The sequence below is a fragment of the Solanum tuberosum genome, unplaced genomic scaffold (genome assembly GCF_000226075.1).
Source record: "Solanum tuberosum cultivar DM 1-3 516 R44 unplaced genomic scaffold, SolTub_3.0 scf00045, whole genome shotgun sequence".
NCBI classification, from domain to species: Eukaryota; Viridiplantae; Streptophyta; class Magnoliopsida; order Solanales; family Solanaceae; genus Solanum; species Solanum tuberosum.
The window spans coordinates 610,874-629,537 of record NW_006238972.1 but is presented as its reverse complement, the minus strand read 5'-3'; the positions used below and the strand labels follow the sequence as shown (position 1 = coordinate 629,537).

The 18,664-nt window shown below is 34.0% G+C and overlaps 1 pseudogene; it reads right to left on the bottom strand.

The window, feature by feature from the left end:
• Window positions 1-18,664, bottom strand: part of LOC102605268 (aspartic proteinase-like protein 2) — a 35,840-nt pseudogene that overhangs the window by 9,288 nt on the left and 7,888 nt on the right.

The window sequence follows — 18,664 nt, the reverse complement described above, 5'->3', positions numbered from 1 at the left end:
TGTTGGAATAAAGAAGAGAGAAAGTGTAGACAAAGCGCTGAAACAGAAAAGAGACTCGTTGTTTCTTAATCTCTCAATTCCAGTACTTAAAATCAGATAACCTAGTGCCATTATATAGGCTTACAACTTAACAAATAAACCTAAAAACTAGGAACTAAAGCAAAAGTGGTTCTGCTGAGGTAAACTGCTGCCAACAACATGCCCACTAACAGTAACTATCTAATTGACTTAGTAAAACTTAACTAAAAATTAGGACCATAAAAAGACTGCTGAAGAATCAGTCAACAGTCACACCCCAAACACAAGTTATATGATTAAAAGAAAAATCATCACCTACCTATCATTATCCTTGAAAGCAGTTGACCCATGCCATCCAATGCAGAATAACTCATGTTCCACAATTTCAGAAACTTGATATATAAATGTATTTTTTGGCTAGATGAAAAGATGAAACTTTTTGAGTTGTATATATCAGAAACACAAGCAAGTTTTTCCCATCAGAACTCCACTGTGGTGATTTGTTTTGCCTTGTGAATTCAGAAGGCATATGTTTTGACAAATCGGGATAATTTCATTAATGATGCACCGAGATGATGCTAACAATATATACAGCATAGCTATGCAATAGTTATGAAGATGCAAAGAATAGATTTTGCTTATACCTTTTCTGTAAGGGTTCAATGTCCCATTTGACTAATTTGTAGCTTCCAAATGTATCTGGAAGATGAAGACGATCACCAGCTAATCGGCTAGTTATTTCCTGCAAATAGATATGGATTAAGCAAACGATCTTCGATTCAAGATATAGTCCTTACACATTCTAAAATTGAGAGTTACCATTGCAGTGGTATGTGACATGTAATCGGCAGATCCTGCAGGAAAGATGGCCCATCTAATGAGGGAATCATTTCCTTTTGTTGAAAAGTTCATCAAGTGAACCTGCAAGGTATCATAAGTGACTTCATCACATTGAACAAAATTAACACACTAGTGCAGTTCAGTAACTTAAAAGGAGGGGATGTTCAGTTTTAGATGACATCAGCCTCGGACAACTCTGGGTCATGCAAAAAAAAAGAAAGAAGTTGCACAAGTAATTTGGGTTATGCAAAATTGTCATTATTAAAACAATCTACCTGTGAAACGTAAACATCCAACTCTTGTGCAATGAAATGGGCAAGTTCTGGAACATGAGGCTTCAATTCCGAGTTATCAATGCTCAGTGACATATCAAATGATATTAGCCCAATTTTGATTTCCCCTGCCAAGTGAGATAAAAGATGAAGGTGATAACAATCAAAAGTATCTGCACCGGAAATAACTTGGTTTAGTACTCACTGAATCTTGCACAGGACCCTTCCTAAATATGAGGGAAAAGGTGTAATTTGATGGGAAAAAGTGCCAGTACACGTCAACTTGCTATGCATTTAGTAAATTGTTCCCAATTTATGGGAAGGAGTCAAATTATAAGAGGGATATGCCAAGACGATGATCAAACTGAGGACACCATCTTCTCTGTTTCTGGCAAAGAAGTAGAGAGAAGAATATGAGGGCTCATATGATTGGTGTTGTAGATTTGATCAACCAGTTGCAACAACAGAAATAGTAGCAACATTGCGAGAGAAAAAATGGAGGGTCACAGCATGCGTCAAAATGTTTCTTCTTGGAGAAGCCAGGGAGAGTCCCTGAAGGTGGCTAACAGATTATTTCTTCTGTGGAACAATGGTTATTGAAGGCTCACTTGAAGCATACTTAAACCTCAAAGTTGGGCTTTAGTCCAAGAACCAAGTGTGTGCCTCACATATGCACTCTGCTGTTAATGGGGTAGCAACAAAAACAACATACCAAGTGAAATCCCACAAGTGGGGTCTGGGGAGGGTCCAGTTTAGGACTTACCACTACCTCGTGGAGATAAAGAGGCTGTTTCTAGAAGACCCGGCTCAAGTGTAACAATTTCAGGTGTAAAGAGGAAGAAAACAATGACGAAAACATTACAACTAATAGGAGAACCAATGCAAAGCCTACAAGAAAAGAATATGAACAGCAACAGAATAGCGCAGTAGCCAAAACACAATAAACAAATGAAGATAGATATCAAAAACTAGAACTAACAAGAATATGGTTGTTACAACGACAGACATCAACAAGCTTGAACCCTCAAAAACAAGGCAATGTTAATGGGGTAGCACTAAACAATAAATATAGTTGGCAAAGAATGTTGCAATTATTAAGAAAACAATATTTTATGGATAAGTATCATCTCAGTCTCGCCTGCTGCATCCTTTCCTCTACGGAGGCTACTTCCACCTTTCTCCGAATATCTTTATTTCTGATCATATCTCTCATAGTAAACCCACACATCCATCTCAACATCCTCATTTTCACAACTTTCATCTTCTGGACATGAGAGTTCTTGACTGGCAACACTCTACCCCATATAACAAAGTCGGTAACCACTACTCTTTAGAACTTACCTTTTATTTTTAGTGGCATCTTCTTATCACATAAAGACACCAGATGCTAGCCTCTATCATATCCATAAAAAATTAATTTCCTAAATGCTTCAGCTATGCAGGAGGAAATTTTGCACCAAAAAAGTATAAAAGTTCTTAATTTCAACCTTTAAGGTCTTAAGACAACAAACTCTCATGCATGTCATTTGTCAAAGTTATACCAGTCATTTGGCTCGAGACAAAACATAAATATCACCCTCGATTGCAACACTTACAATCACCATTCTTTTTTTCCCTTTTCTATGATAAGTCAAATTTTGCATTGATATACACCTAGATGGTGTTGACTGACAAAATTGTTGTAGTACGGTTACACCTCCCAAAATCTAACCATCTTGAGAAAATTGAAGGAAAGGTATCCTTTAAGTCTTGAATTAACTATTGGTGACAATGTTGACCAAACAAAAGGTCAAAGACACTTAAATAGTTGATTAAGTTAATTGGAGACTCAATTAATATTTTCAAAAACTTATAATCTTTTTATAAATACAAAACAATCCACACACTAAATAAATAAACTTTTCACTCCCTCTCTCTCAAACACGTTCTCCTCTCTTGAGCAAACGACGATCTTCTAAAAAATTGAAATTGCTCCGTTCTTCCAACCGGTTTCTCCGACAACTTTCAACTTCCGACGCCTAACTTTTCAGCTTTTGATTCATCTATTCAACCAGCAAAGGGAACATCGATTTGCGGGTAAATCTTTATTTTTTTTGAAAAAATTTAGGGGTTTTTAGTTCATTTTTTAAAGAAATGCTGGAATGAACAAATCGTTGTAGATGTTTTCCGTTAAAAAATTAGAGCTTTTTAGTTTAAGTTTTTTTATTGATTTCATTCTTTTTAGTTTATCAAAATGTTATCTTGGGCCTTTTTATTATCACTTTTGTATAGTATTTTGCTGCTTGCTGTAGTTTTAGCAGATGCTTTAGTGCAATTTTGGTCAGTTTAGGTTGTTGGTTTAGTCTAGATATTGCTGCAGTTTTGGTAAGTTTTGGCTGTTGGTTTAGTGTAGATATTGCTGCAATTTTTTTTCCAGTTTTGATAGCTAATTTAGTGCAGTTTTTGCTGCCAATTTGTGCATTTTTTTTGCTGCTGTCTTGATGCAGTTTTGGTTAAAATTTTGTGGTTGTTTTGATATCAGTTTTGTTCAGTTCTTGTTGTTTTAGTGCAGTTCTAATATAGTTTCCATTGTCTTGTCCATTCAAAGTTGTTTTGGTGCAGTTTTTACAATTGATTTGGTATGTTTTGGTCAATTTTCTGATGGAGTTTTGATCCAATTTTTTATGGTTATTTTAGTGCATATTTTACTCTAATTTTGATTCACGTGGAATACAAATTTAAATAATTGAGATTCACTTGATTTTATTTTTGAAGTTAATCATAGACAAGTAAGGTAACTTGAGAAAATTGTAGGAAAGGTATCCTTTAAGTTTTGAATTAACTATTGGTGACTATATTGACCAACAAAAGGTCAAACATACTTAAATACTAAATTTATTGCTATCTTTTTTTTTAATGATGCACAATTGATTGTAAGTTTTTTCATTTTTTCTATTTGTAGATAAAATGGTTTCCAAAAGAAAAATAAGTGAATCAGTCTTTGATAAATCACGTACAGTAGCTAAAGTACAAACACCATTAGAAGAACTTGTTGTACAAAAACAGAATGAAAATATGGAAATTGTAGAGGAGGAAGATAAAAATAAAAATGAAGAAGGAAAGGAAATAAATGATGAAGATGGAGATGATGAAGAAACTGAAAATGATAAAGAAGATGAGGAGGAAGGTGAAAAAGAAAGTGAGGAAGGAGATTAAGAGCATAGAGATGAAAGTGCAAGTGATGAAGGAGATGATATTGAAAGTGAGGAAGGAGATGAAGATGTTGTCAAAACTTTTAATATTGACAAGTTTCAGGTAGAGATGCCTATAGATGACCCTACAAATTTGGCATGTCATTTTGTTGTAAAATCAGCCATGGGAGCCAAATTTGATGCTTTTAGAACGATATTGATGAATGAAAAGTTGGAGGATTTCTTTAAGTCTAGTTGTTTTGGATACTTTCTTGACCTGCCGGAGGCTAACAATGCACGTTTTCAAATGAGCATGGTGTATGATCTTCTCAAGCGCAGGATCAAGTATAGTGGAGATGATGATGATGCTTTGGAGGATAAGAACAAGAAAATGGATGAGATTTGGATAAACTATTGTGGCGGTTTGTTTTGGCATGAAAGAATTTGCCATAGTGACTGGACTGAGATGTCATCCTCCTTCTGAACCTCTTCCTAAAGTTGCACGCTTAAGAAAGCCAAGAGAAAAAAGATATCTAAATCACTCAAGGTTGGCAAGAAAGGTAAAAGCCAGTCAAGACAGTCAACACCAAAACCAACAAAGGCAAAGAAAAACTAAATAATAAAAATGAGTTATTGGCTATTATTGGACCTAGTTATAAAGCCAAAGATTTGATAGAAGATCTCCAGAGACAAAAAGGTTTTGAAGAAGCACAAAGAGCGATTGTGCTTAGTTTGGTTTGTGCATGCCATTTTATGGGCTAAAGACATCAACAATGTCATAGATCTTAGTTTGTTTGTGCTTGCTCAAGATTTGGATGCATTTAACAATTACCCATGGGGTAATAATAGATATTTCGTGACTGTCGAGTATTTTTTGTCAAAGTTATCACCTAAAACGAACAATTTATATGGCTTTTCTTAGGCTTTCATGGTAAACTTCACCTCTAATTTTAGTATTTTATTTATTTGTGTTATTGAATAATTATTTTAAATTTTTACTTTCATCATCTTTATATTTTTAGTCTTGGGCATTTAAAGCAATACCTTACCTCAAGAAGCAATTCAATGATTACTCGAAAGAAATTTCTCAACCAAGGATTCTTAGGTGGTTTTCTGCCAAGAACAACCCAAAAATAAATTTCGTTGATCTCTTCGATCCTCCTCATGATATAGTAAGTCTTCTATAGAATAATATTTATTTAAATTAACTAATTATCTATTTTTCTTTCGTTTAGTTTTCTTCCAATATATGACTCATCTATAGTCATCTATTGCAATAGATGGGTCATCTGTTGGAAGAAAACATAAGAGTTTGCTACTGTTTTGCTTTTGCCCAACAGATGATTGATCTGTTGCAATAGATATGTCATTTATTGGATGAAAACTTAATCATTTGTTGTTGTTTTATTTAGGTTCAACAGATGACCTATTTGCAACAGATAGGTCATATATCGGACGAAATCTCAATTTTTGTTGATGTTTTGCTTTCGTCCAACAGTTTACTGATCTGTTGCAATAGATGGGTCATCTATTGGACGAAATCTCAATAGCTTGCTACTGTTTTGCTTACTTCCCACAGATGACATATCTGCTGCAACATATGAGTCATCTGTTGTAAGAAAATTTGATCATTTGCTATTGTTTTGCTTTCTGCCAATAAATGGCCCATCTGTTGCAACATATGGGTCATCTGTTTGAAATAAAATATATAGGTAAATATTACAATAAATATTTTATCTATTATAATTTATAGATTAGTTTTAATATAAACTACTTTTGTTTATAGATTGTACATTCATGGCTTGTCCCCACAGAGCAAGAGTTGCAAATGCCATTCTTTTAACTCTAGAAATTATTGACACAAAATCAGACCCTACAGTGGATCTGCTAAAAAAGAATTGGCTGGAGCAACAACGATCAAAAGGGAAGCACCTATTGTTTCTGGTGATGCTGAGGATGTTGCAATAGATGTTGGTGTTGATGTTGATGTTAATATTGGTGATGTTGGTGCTAAAAGTGGTGGTGAGCATGTTGATGATGTTGGTGGTATATATGGTGGATTCACCCCTTTCAGTGGATATACCACATCTTTTGCTCCTTCTTCTAGCTCATGTTCTGTATGTAAATGTGAAGAATTCAACAACAAAGAGGCTCAGTAAATATCTACTAGTAAAAATGTGAAGAAGTCTCTTGATGCTCTTACTAGTGCTGTTAAGAAATTGATATCTAAGAGAGGTGTTATTCCATCAAGAAAAATTTCGAAGCCATTCACGCCATTAAAGATTAAGAGGAGAAGAAAATTAATTTCCAAGATATTATCAAATATGAAAAAGAGACAACAAATTGCAACTACTCCTCTTCCTTGCAATGTTGAGTCATCATCAGGAGCCATACAAGAGCAGCAGAAGTTGTAGAGGATATGGGTTGCTGAAGTCATATTTTGTAAGGTGAAGAACCTGATATTTTGTATTTCTGATGACAATATTATATATTTAATAGATGTCCAGTTATTTTATCATGAATTTTATTTTGTAAGCTAGATAATTTTATATGAATTGTAATTCATGAACACTTAACATATTTAGTTAATCATATTTTGTAATTACCGATGACAATATTTTATATTATATAGATGTTCAATTATTTTATCATAAATTCTATTTTATTCTTAGATTTGTAAAATGTTAAATTATACTATCGAAACAGATGTTGCAGCAGGTTATAATCTGTTGCAACTCATCTATTGCAATTGATGAATCATCCATTGCAACAGATGAGCATATATGCTTGATTATTTTCAACGGATGGATCATCTATTGCAACAGATAATACATATTAGACATTTGTTGTAACAGATTTCTATATTTGTTGCAACAAATGATCATATTTATTTGATTATTTTCAAGAGATGGGCTATCTATTGTAACAGATGGGTTATCTATTGTAACTTCATTTATCACTAATTATGGGTTAAAGAAGTATTTCATATCAAAATAATCAATTGATCATTTTATTTAAGACTAATACAGTTAGCTGATCATGTAATTACTCTATAATGCATCAAAAATGTAATTGAACTTATTAATTGAAAGGTAATTATAATTAAATAAGTTTATTTATCACTAATTATGAATTAATGAAGCATTTCATATCAAAATAATCAATTGATCACTTTATATAAGATGAATACAATTACTTGATCATGTAATTATTCTACAATACATTGAAAATGCAATTGAACTTATTAATTAAAAGATAATTATAATTAAATAACTTTATCTATCATTAATTATAGACTAATGAAGCATTTCATATCAAAATAATCAATTGATCATTTTATTTAAGACTAATACAGTTAGCTGATCATGTAATTACTCTATAATGCATCAAAAATGTAATTGAACTTATTAATTAAAAGGTAATTATAATTAAATAACTTTATCTATCATTAATTATAGACTAATGAAGCATTTCATATCAAAATAATCAATTGATCACTTTATATAAGATGAATACAATTACTTGATCATGTAATTATTCTACAATACATTGAAAATGCAATTGAACTTATTAATTAAAAGATAATTATAATTAAATAACTTTATTTATCACTAATTATGGGTTAATGAAGCATTTCATATCAAATATATATAGAATCGATTGAAAATGATCAAACATATATGTTCATTTGTTGCAATTGATGCTCATATATTGCAACAGATGAAGCATCCATTGCAACAGATGAGCATATATGCTTGATTATTTCCATTGGATGGGTCATCTATTGCAACAGATAATACATATTAGATAGGCCAAACACATATACAGCCCCCACTAATTTGTTCACATTTTTCATTTTGGCATTTTATCTTAGTCTTGTTTCATTTTAACCCTTGAACTCCATTTTTTATGTTCCATTTTAACACGAAATACTATTTTTATGATTTATTTATTTTTATATATATTCTTCAATTGCAACTTCTTATTTTAAATCGACATGTGTCATTTAATTTTAGTTAAAAAATTAAAAATTAACAAAAAATAATTCTTTTTAAAAAATAATAATTTCTTTTTTAAGAGTGTTATGTATTTTTGTGTGCAAAATAACCGACGAAATTGTGTTGGTTTTCTTTCTTTAAAATCACTGACAACCTTATAACAAAGTCAGTCGAGTTGTAACATTGTTTAGTAGTGTTATTAGCAATGAACAAGAGTCTTTTTTTAGTAGTGTTATTAACAAAGTCAGTCGAGTCTTTTTGAAGATGAGTTTTTTTATTCGTATTGATTTATATTAAAATTAAAGTGAGTATTTGCGTTAAATTTAGATAGCCTAGATGATAAGAAAAATAAATAAGTAGTGTTATTTAATTTAATTGAATGTTTAAGAAAGAAAATCAAAGAACTTTCGTCAATTTATTTTCATGCAAAAATACAGAGAAATATACAAAAAATAATATTATTGTTTGAAAATTTTTATGTTCGTTCGCGAATGTTTAATTTTTTAATTAACATGCACACGTCTATTTTTTTAAAATAAGAAATTGCAATTGAACAACATAAATAAAACAAATCATAAAAATTAGTATAAGTGTTTAAATGGTACAGAAAAAATGGAGTTTAAGGGTTAAAATAGGAACAAGGCTAAGTTGGAGTGTCAAAATGAAAAATGAGGGCAAGTTTGAGGGGCTGTATATGTGTTTGGCCTATTAGATATTTGTTGTAATAGATTCCTATAATTGTTACAACAGATGATCATATTTATTTGATTATTTTCAACAGATGAATTATCTGTTGCAATAAATAATGCAATAGATAATGCATCTAACGCAAAATATGCAAAGTTTGTTGCAACGGATGAGCATAACTAATATATTTTATATAATAAATATGAACATACAAAATTAACCAAAATGAATTAAAATTATCAAATTCATAACTAAGTACAAAATAGCTATTTCACTATTACAATAATTATGGAGTCTTTCTCAAAAAATAATTATGGAGCATTTCGAACCGGGCATGTTGTTCTCTTGTGTCCAATATTTTTACATATTGAACACTTATTTTTTATTGTTGGAAATGATTCCCCGACTCCACGGCTCCTCTTCGTTCGCCTTTGTTGTTCTCTTGTGTCCAATATTTTTACATATTGAACACTTATTTTTTCTTATTGGAAATGATTCCCCGACTCCACGCCTCCTCTTCGTTCGCCTTCTTCCCGGTTTGCTTGGGTCAACATATGGAGGAGGTATTTCTCTCTCCAAAATCTCCAAAGGAACAATCCAAGAATCTTCAAGAGGCACCGAATTAATTTCCTCACAATATGCAATTATGTATTTTTCCACCAAATAATATGAAGACGAGTACTCATAGATCTAATTTCCAAAATGTGCACCATATTGGGATCGAAGCGCTGCCATAGCATGTGGACAAAGTATTTTGTCCAAGTCAAAAACCCTACATGTGCACGTTCTTCTTTGAAGATCGACCGTGGCAACATCACCATGACCGTTGATACTAAACTTGTAATTGGCTATTTGATAGGCCAATAACTTATTTCCCAAATTGATATTCTTTGATATTTATTTTTCCATTGAACGAACAAGTATGTTTGGTGAGTTGACCAACTCCATACGCCTCTCGTGAAATAATTTTGCAAATCTCATATTTATTTCATCAAATAAAGCGATGATAGGAAATTCTCTTACAACTTCAAACATTGCAGTCACAGATTCAGCAATGTTTGAGGTCATAATATTATACCTATAAAAAAAAATAACTTAATAAGATATATAATTATATTAAACTTAAACAAGATACTTAATATATAATATTGTACCTATTTCCCGGGCAAAATGCCCTGCTCCATCTATGAAATCCAACTGATTCGAGATGTTCGGCTGCCTTGGGTACCATATCCCTTATCTGATTGAAATGGTCATAGAACTCAATTTTATTGTACGCTTTCGGTGCATTATAAAAATGAGATACGACCTTTGCATTGTGAAAATTGTTTTGAATATTTTCTCCAAGGTGCCTCATGCAACAACCATTATGAGCTGATGGATACACAATTGAAACCATCTTTCGAATACTTGAATGCCTGTCAGAAATTATGTACAGCTCATCGGTATCATCTACATAACTTCTCATTTGTTCAAAAAAAATAATTGATATGAGGCATCACATTCTTTATCCACTACACAAAAAGTCACCGGAAAAATATGATTCTCTGCATCTTGCGCCACCGCCGATAGTAAAACTCCTTCATACTTGCTCTTCAAGAATGTCCCGTCAATGGCTATGACTTTTCTCAATTGTTGAAAACCTTGAATCAAAGCCGCATAGGCTACAAAAAAGTACTTGAACTTTCCATTTTCATCAACCTGCAATGCGGTCTTACTTTCTGGATTTGCGGACTCAAGCATATAGCGGTATGCATCAAGCACTTCATACCCGTGCTCATGTGTTCCCCTAACCAAAGACTTTACAATCTCCCTACCCTTATATATCTTCCAATAACTCGCCTTACAATCCAATTCTGTACTGAGTTGATTGGTCATATCTCTTGTAGATGGACCTTTACCATTAGGAAAACTATTTTTGAAGTATTTACCAAGGACTTTTGCTATGCCATGTGGATTATGACTCGTAATATGCTCTGAACCACATGTGTGATACTTTTTATAAATTTTAATACAAAATCTGTCAGAACTTATGAATTTCACAGCCCTCAACCACCACTTGCACTCTGGATGTGCACATTTAAAACAATACACACTACGCGAATTAATCACCTTTGCAAGTCTGATTTTTTTTTCAAGCAAGCAATATGCAATGAAGTGACTAGTTCTTCTTTGTTCTTGAATGTCATTCCAAAGTAAAAACCTGTCTCATCATCTTGAAGATTGTTCAACTGTTTTAACTGAGAACTGCCCCCTATATCAATAATAGGTGTAGGTGTTTGGTCCTCCTCCACATCATGTCCAATCTCATCATCTGAAATATTCATGTTCATCCCATTCAATTCATCATTTAACAGATTTTGTTGGTCTTATTCTACATTTTCATTCTCTATCGGTTTTTCAACAACGTACACCCTTAAAATGAACCTAGTTGCATCACTCAGATAAGCACCCAAACGAAGTTGATTGCATATCTTAAAAGGCAGGACCCTCTGATTTTCAAAACACTTGTGCATGTAATTGATGACAAGATCATTTGGTTGACAATTTAGTCCACAATAGCTAATGATTGAGTTCACAAAATCATTATACAAAATATCCCTTTGGACGGTCATCAATACTGACTCTGACATGTCACCATCCTTCCAACGCCAAATAAATCGATTGTTCTTCTCAATCCATTCACCATAACAATCAACAGCTATTGTTATTGATTCTTCCATTAAATGGTACCTAAAAGGAATTTTATTAAAAAATATTTAATAACGATTGTATAGTAAAGTTGAGTGGTTATATACAGTTAAAATCATATGCACAATCATTGTCCCAACAAGTCAATCATCTATTGCAACAAGTAAGGTCATCCGTTGCAGCAGATAATTCACTTGTTGGATACATGTCCAGAACCAGAGGCTTATCCAACATGTAAGTCAATTGTTTTAACAAATGAGTCATGTGTTGCAACAAATAATTGATTTGTTGGAACAAGTAATTGATATGTTGCAATATACGACTTACCTGTTTGGACAAATTTCTGGTTTTGTCCTAGTTTGGCTTGGTACTGTAACATGTATTCAACGGGTAAGCCATATGTTGCAACAGATGAGTCCTCTGGTGCAGCAGATGGCTTATATGTTGCAATAAATGGCTCATCTGTTGTGACAAGCTTCTGGTTCTTTCCCAGCGTGGTCTGATATTGTAATATGTATCCAACAGGTAGGCCCTCTGTTGCAACAGATGAGTCATCTGGTGCAGCAGATGACGCATCAGTTGCAATAAATGACTTATCTGTTGGGAGAAGCTTCTGGTTCAGTCCCAGCTTGATAGGGTACTGTAATATGTATCCAACAGATAATCTATCTATTGTAATAGATGACTTACTTGTTGGATACGCGGCTGTAAAATTTTGAAGAAACACTCAAACTATCAAAATGAAAAATTAACGTAAAAATAATTAGTTTACTTACCAAAATCACCTATGATGTAATGTTCAATTATATATGAATGAAAATTGGTCTGAAAGCAGCAGTACAATGTGAATATCAATTGAATAAGAAAAAAATGATGAACAACCAGAAGAAGATAGTGATGAACAAGAAGAAGAAGAAGAATGATGATGGAGAAGAAGAAGAGCAGCAACAATGGTCCCCAACAATGGAAGAATAAGCAAGAGAGAAAAAGGAAAAAGTGAGCCGTTGGTACCCTTTTTTCCCTCCATTTCTTATTATTTAGGGTTTTATATTAGATGGATTAAAGTGTAAAATAAAAAAACTTAGGGATGAAAAATTCAACCCCTTAATTCTTAATTTAAAAATTATCACCTCTACTCAATAATTAAAACTTGAGTCACCAATACCTAATTTTGAAACTTTTCTATAACCCTTAATTCATTGTCCCAACCATCTTTGCAACAAGGAATTTCCTGTCTACACCAAATCAGTAAATGAACAAAGTGAAAGCTCTTGACAAATAATAAGGAATTATCAATTGAGAGGGTATTGAAGATGGTTGCATAATGTAACACATGCTATCTTGCAGTAACTATTGTACTCCATAAAACTGTAATTTCCGTCAATAAAGAATGTTTACTTGGGTCAAAAAAGGTTAAGACACTCTATTCTAGCAGGTACCTCCCAAGAAGTTTGGAGCGCTAAGGAAATAGATGAATACAAGACATTAATAAAACAATACAGAAACTCATGCTCAAATGTCATTCTGAAAGCTAACATTTGTAAATACAGGAACATTCATGACCAAAACCAAAGGGAGCATATGAAATCTTGAAAGGTGACCTAATCTTAGGTAACATAGAAAAAAACCAACATGGTACAATTCTAAATTTGATTCTCCATTTTCACTATAAAAAAAAAATCAGAAACCCTATTGGATTCAAAAGTTAGGGGAAAAAGATCTGAATCGCCCTAGTGCAATTACTTAAATAAAGCCAGACCCACTGCAAAACTGGATAAAAACATGACAGAAAATCATACTAACGGTGACAAAAGATATTAGCCTGGAGAACAGTTTCTTACCAGGTGCATAATATTCCAAAGGTTCACTAGGTGCCAATGCTGGAGTCATATATGCAGTGGAGTTTGTGTTGTCCATGCCCGAGGGCAGTGATGGATGTGGAGGTGAGGAAGATACATTAAGTGTGTCCCATAACTTAGAACAATTAGTTTTCCAAAAACCAATCCTTGCATTTTCACGATCGTAGCTTACAACAGTGTTGCGGACAATAATTCCTGGTGCAATATAAGCGAAAAGCACACATGTTAAAGTCTTAAAGATTATATAACTAAGCAGATTGTGGCGGAAGAAATTTTCCAAGATGCTAAAAGATATATATCCTTGATAGAAATAAAGGGATTTACATACCTCCAAGAAGAGTAGTTGGGTCCTTCCCATTCTGGAAAATTCCAAAGCAGTAGGCCCCAGCACCTTTGAAAGCTACAATCATGAAGTTATAGCATTTACAATACAATTAAGAGAAGGGGAAAAATTAGTCAATGTAGAAACACACAACGAAAATGGAGTTACAGCCACTTATCAAAAATTTGGAACGGCTAGGAGAGCTGAAGCCAAAAGGAGATACAGATTGTAAAGGCAAGGTTATGTGAATAAGATGCCTACCCTGAATAAGTAGTTTTCAAGTGTGAGAGATAGTTTCTTTCCATTGCTGAATACCATGTCAACAAATGGAAATGATTTTGAAAGTTGTGACACGTCACTGAAATATACAAGACACTTAGTACAACTTGTGACACCAAAAATAAATAAAAGAAAAAATAATGATATAACATTTATGTACTAATTTATTACCTTCCAGCATCAGAAAAGCATATATATTTATAGTTCGGGTCAGGCCCTTCGATCTCTCTTAAGGAATGAAGTTCTTTCATGACCTAAAATAATATTTTCAGCACTTCAATTCAGAAAGAAAATAAATTGTCTTTACTACAAAGTTCGACAATGCATCCATTACCTATTGGTAGTACATTGTTAGGAGTCCATAACTCCACTTTTTACATTTACACGAAGTAACAAATCGAATAAGAATAATGAGGAACTAAAATAATCAAAGATTTTGAGGAACTTTCAAGTATATATTAAAAGAAGGTTTTCAAAAGTTCTTTCTAGTGAGCTAATTTGAAGAAAAAGTTGTATGTTACGGAGAAAAAACAACTACAATAAGTAGCTACTAACATACCTATAAGATGCTGCATCGCAAGAAAAAATAAATGGATAAATGAGTTTTTTGAATTTTAGGATCACAAAACTCTTGGATGCTTTATTTTCCCCTTCAAAGTTATGTTGTAAGCATTTAAGCCTTAGCCTAATACTTGTGTAACTATGAGGCTTTAGTTTGAATCCCACATATTAACAGGTATACACTAACTATGCTAACCCCTGTTCAGACTATTATGCAATTGTTTGTTCCACTTCCACCAATCGTGGTGTAACTTGTACTCAAGCAAAATTGACACAAAAAAGGACATCAACAATCATAAAGGCATTAAGCATAAACACGTCATTCAAATGAAACTCAGCTTTCACGGATTTGATTTCTTCACCCCACTCTTCTAGCCACAAGCATGCAATATTTCACCACTACTTGTCTCTGGCAGAGTGCATCATGAAATGATAGATGTAATAGCATGTAATTTAGAAAACATACAACACTCTTGAAGGCCACAAATGCAGCTTCTGGAAGGTAAACGTAAATGGTACCACTATCAAGCACAGTCCCATGTTTTCCATCAAAACTCTGTGGATTAAGATTCAGTGCCTTCCCAGCGACATGTATCCCCTTCAGCTCAATATTGTAATATAGATTGTTGCCATCCGAGACTAGAGTAAATGCATAAGATTTATCAAGTGTATTTGTTATAACACCTAAATTCCTGTCTTTAAGACAAATATATAAAATACATACCTGCGTAGAGGATCTGAATGGGTAAAAACCATCTCAGAAGGAGGGTTTATTCCTCCAAGAACCATTGCACCACCACCGAAATCCATTCCACTATAACACAAGGAGAACGAATCACTAATCACATGTTTCTCGACAAATTGATCCACTATACTTAGATCCCCTTGACCTAAGCCCATTATACCATTAGCGTGTTGGCTGTAAAGATCACCAGTTTTCAGATTTTCACATCCAAAAACAGCTCGATGGGGTGCCAACTCACTTTGGTTCCCAAAGGACACAATGTCCTCTCCAAGCACTCCACTACTAGAGCTCATCTCAGCATATTGCCTTTCATAAATACATTGCTCTCTGTCATTGTTGCAGGTACAATTAACATTGCACTTCACAGGTTGATAGGTACTTGACATTTCTGGCTGAAACTTAGGATCCTAATTCAAAGAACAACAATGAAAGAAGTGCCACTGATCAAAACAGGGAAATAATATCTGATCCAATCTATGGTAAATTAAGCATGTATCAAAAAGATAGAGGCAACATATTGGCTAAAAGGTCAAGATTTTCTCAACCAAAAAAAAAACTGCAACAGGTGTCAAATGGCTATATACTTAAGAGCAAGCACCAGTTACTGTACACTTCACAATAACAAGAAAAATATCTAAGGAACATGATACTACTATCACGAAAGAAATAACTCTTTATGGTAGAGGATCATATCCCCGCGACAAAGAAAAGCCTAGAAAAATAAAATATTATGATGGTAAGGTATTATGATAAGCAAAAGCACTAAGAACGTGCTATAAGGTCTACAGGCTGTGTAGGAGGCTAAGAGTGTCTAGAGGAGCATTTTCATCATTTACAATAGACTGCCTACAACAAGAAAATAGCATAAGAATAGACCTACATTTAAGGCTAGTTACATTTTATATTTGCCGTTAAATATTTTAAAGTTTCCTTTCTAACCAAACAGTGCACCAAATGGCGGTGAACTTACTTTAAGATTGTTTTCTTCTTCTTAGGCGCAGATCCACTTGAAGAAATGTGGGGCACGTGAAACCGTTCTCCTAGCAACTAAAATGGGATCTCCCTGATAACTTTGTTCAGATTTTGCCATATAGTGCAGTAGGCACCCATGTTCATAATTTGCATTTGGTGTGAGTTCGATCCCCTGTAGCCGACTTTGATATTTACTTTTTAGTTCTCTTATTTTTTTCTCTGTTAATATTTTTTCTATTACTCTCTTTTGCCATATCTTTTTTTTATTAATATTTTATTTTTCTCTCCTTTACTACTTAATTTCCAAGGTTTCATGTCAAACAAAAAATTAAGGATTTGAAGTCTAATTGATGTTCATCAACCTAGAAAAGGTTTATGACAAAGTCCCCTGCGAGATTCTATAGAGGTGCTTGGAGGCTAGAGATGTACATGAGGCATACACTAGGGTGATCAAGAACATGTATGATGGAGCCAAGATCCAATAAAGATAGTGGAAGGAGACTTGGAGCACTTCTCAGTTTAAAGGGGTTGTACCAAGGATCAACCATATGCCCATTTTAGTTTGCCTTGTGATGGATGCATCGACATATCACATTCAACACGAGGTGTTATGGTGTATGTTATTTTCAGATGACATAGTTTTGATTAACGAGACTCGTAGTGGAATTAACGCTATGTTGGAGGTTTGGAGACAGACCCTGAAATCTAAAGGGTTCAGGTTGAGCAGGACCAAGAAAAAATACTTAGAGTGCATGTTCATTGAAGTAAAGCATGAACCTGACATGGAGTGAGCCTTGAGACATAGGTTATCAAAAATAAAGGAAGTTTCAAGTCTATTTACGAAAATGGGGAGATTGATGAGGATATCACTCCCCATATTAGTGCAGGGTGGATGAAACGGACGCTCGCATCCGGAGTCTTGTGTGATAAGAATATGCCACCAAAACTTGAAAGGCAAGTTCTACAAAGTGGTGGTTAGACCAACTAGGTTGTATGGGGAAAATGTTGTCCAATCAAGAACTCTCACATACAAAAGATGAAAGTGACAGAGATGAGAAAGTTGTGATGGATGTGTGGGCATACTAGGAGAGATAGGATTTAAAATGAGGATATCCAAGAAAAGGTGAGAGTGGCTCGATAAAAGACAAGATGCGGGAAGCAAGGTGAGATAGTTCAGGCATTGATGAGAAAATGTGTCAATGCCCCTATGCAGAGGTGTGAGAGTTTGGCTATGGATGGCTTCAAGAGAAGTAAAGGTAGAACAAAAATGTATTAAGGAGAGGTGATTAGACAAGACATGACACAATGTTAGCTTATCGAGGCCATAACCTTTAGATAAGAGGTTGTGTAGGATAAGAATTAGGGTAGAAGGTTAATAGGTAAGAGTGCATTGTCTTGCTATTCATTCGTACTAATAGTCGTAGTATTACTCTAGTAGTTTCGTATCCTTTAAATATTGTTACTATCTGTTGTTTCTTGTACTTCGATTATGTATAGTTTTGTTGTAGTATTGTTTTGTTACTATCTGTTGTTTTGTTACTATGTAGGCGTTTGGCCATGATATACTGTGAGTTTACGGTATTTCTAATACATTTCACTTACAAGTTGTATGTGTCTAGGGCCCTTTTATATTGGTTTTTATGTGTTTTTATCATGTTTTGCACGAAAGGTGTTCAGGCGTGGAATTTTAGAAACAGCTGAAGGAATTGCAGAAAAAGGGCATCCACGGAGGTGATCTATGGACCGTAGATCCATTCACGGTCCGTAGGTTATGACCGTAGATCAGCAAGCATGGTAGTGAGGACAATGTATCAGGGAAATCTGACCAAGTGTGGAACCACGGTGCCCATTGACGGTCCGTAGACTGATCTACGGACCGTACTGTTGATCCGTAGAGTGAAACTGCGAGGGTTCTAGTACCTAATTTTTGAAGATTCTAAGTATGGAGCTACGGAGGGGATTGACGGACCGTAGGTCGATCTACGGTCCATACTGCTGGTCCGTCGTTTGCTTCAGAGAAGCTAATTTTTGGATGCTTAAATATTTTCTAAGTCCCGAGGGACGGAAGGGACTTACGGACCGTAGATCCATCGACGGTCCGTAAGTCGGTCTCGTGAATTGAATACGCGTACTTGAACAAAACTTTCCTTAATTTGTTTCCTTTTTTATTTAGGACTTGTTTTCTATAAATAGGACATGTAAACCTTGTTTAGGGGGGTTAGACGTTATTATTCTAGTTTTACTTTGTAA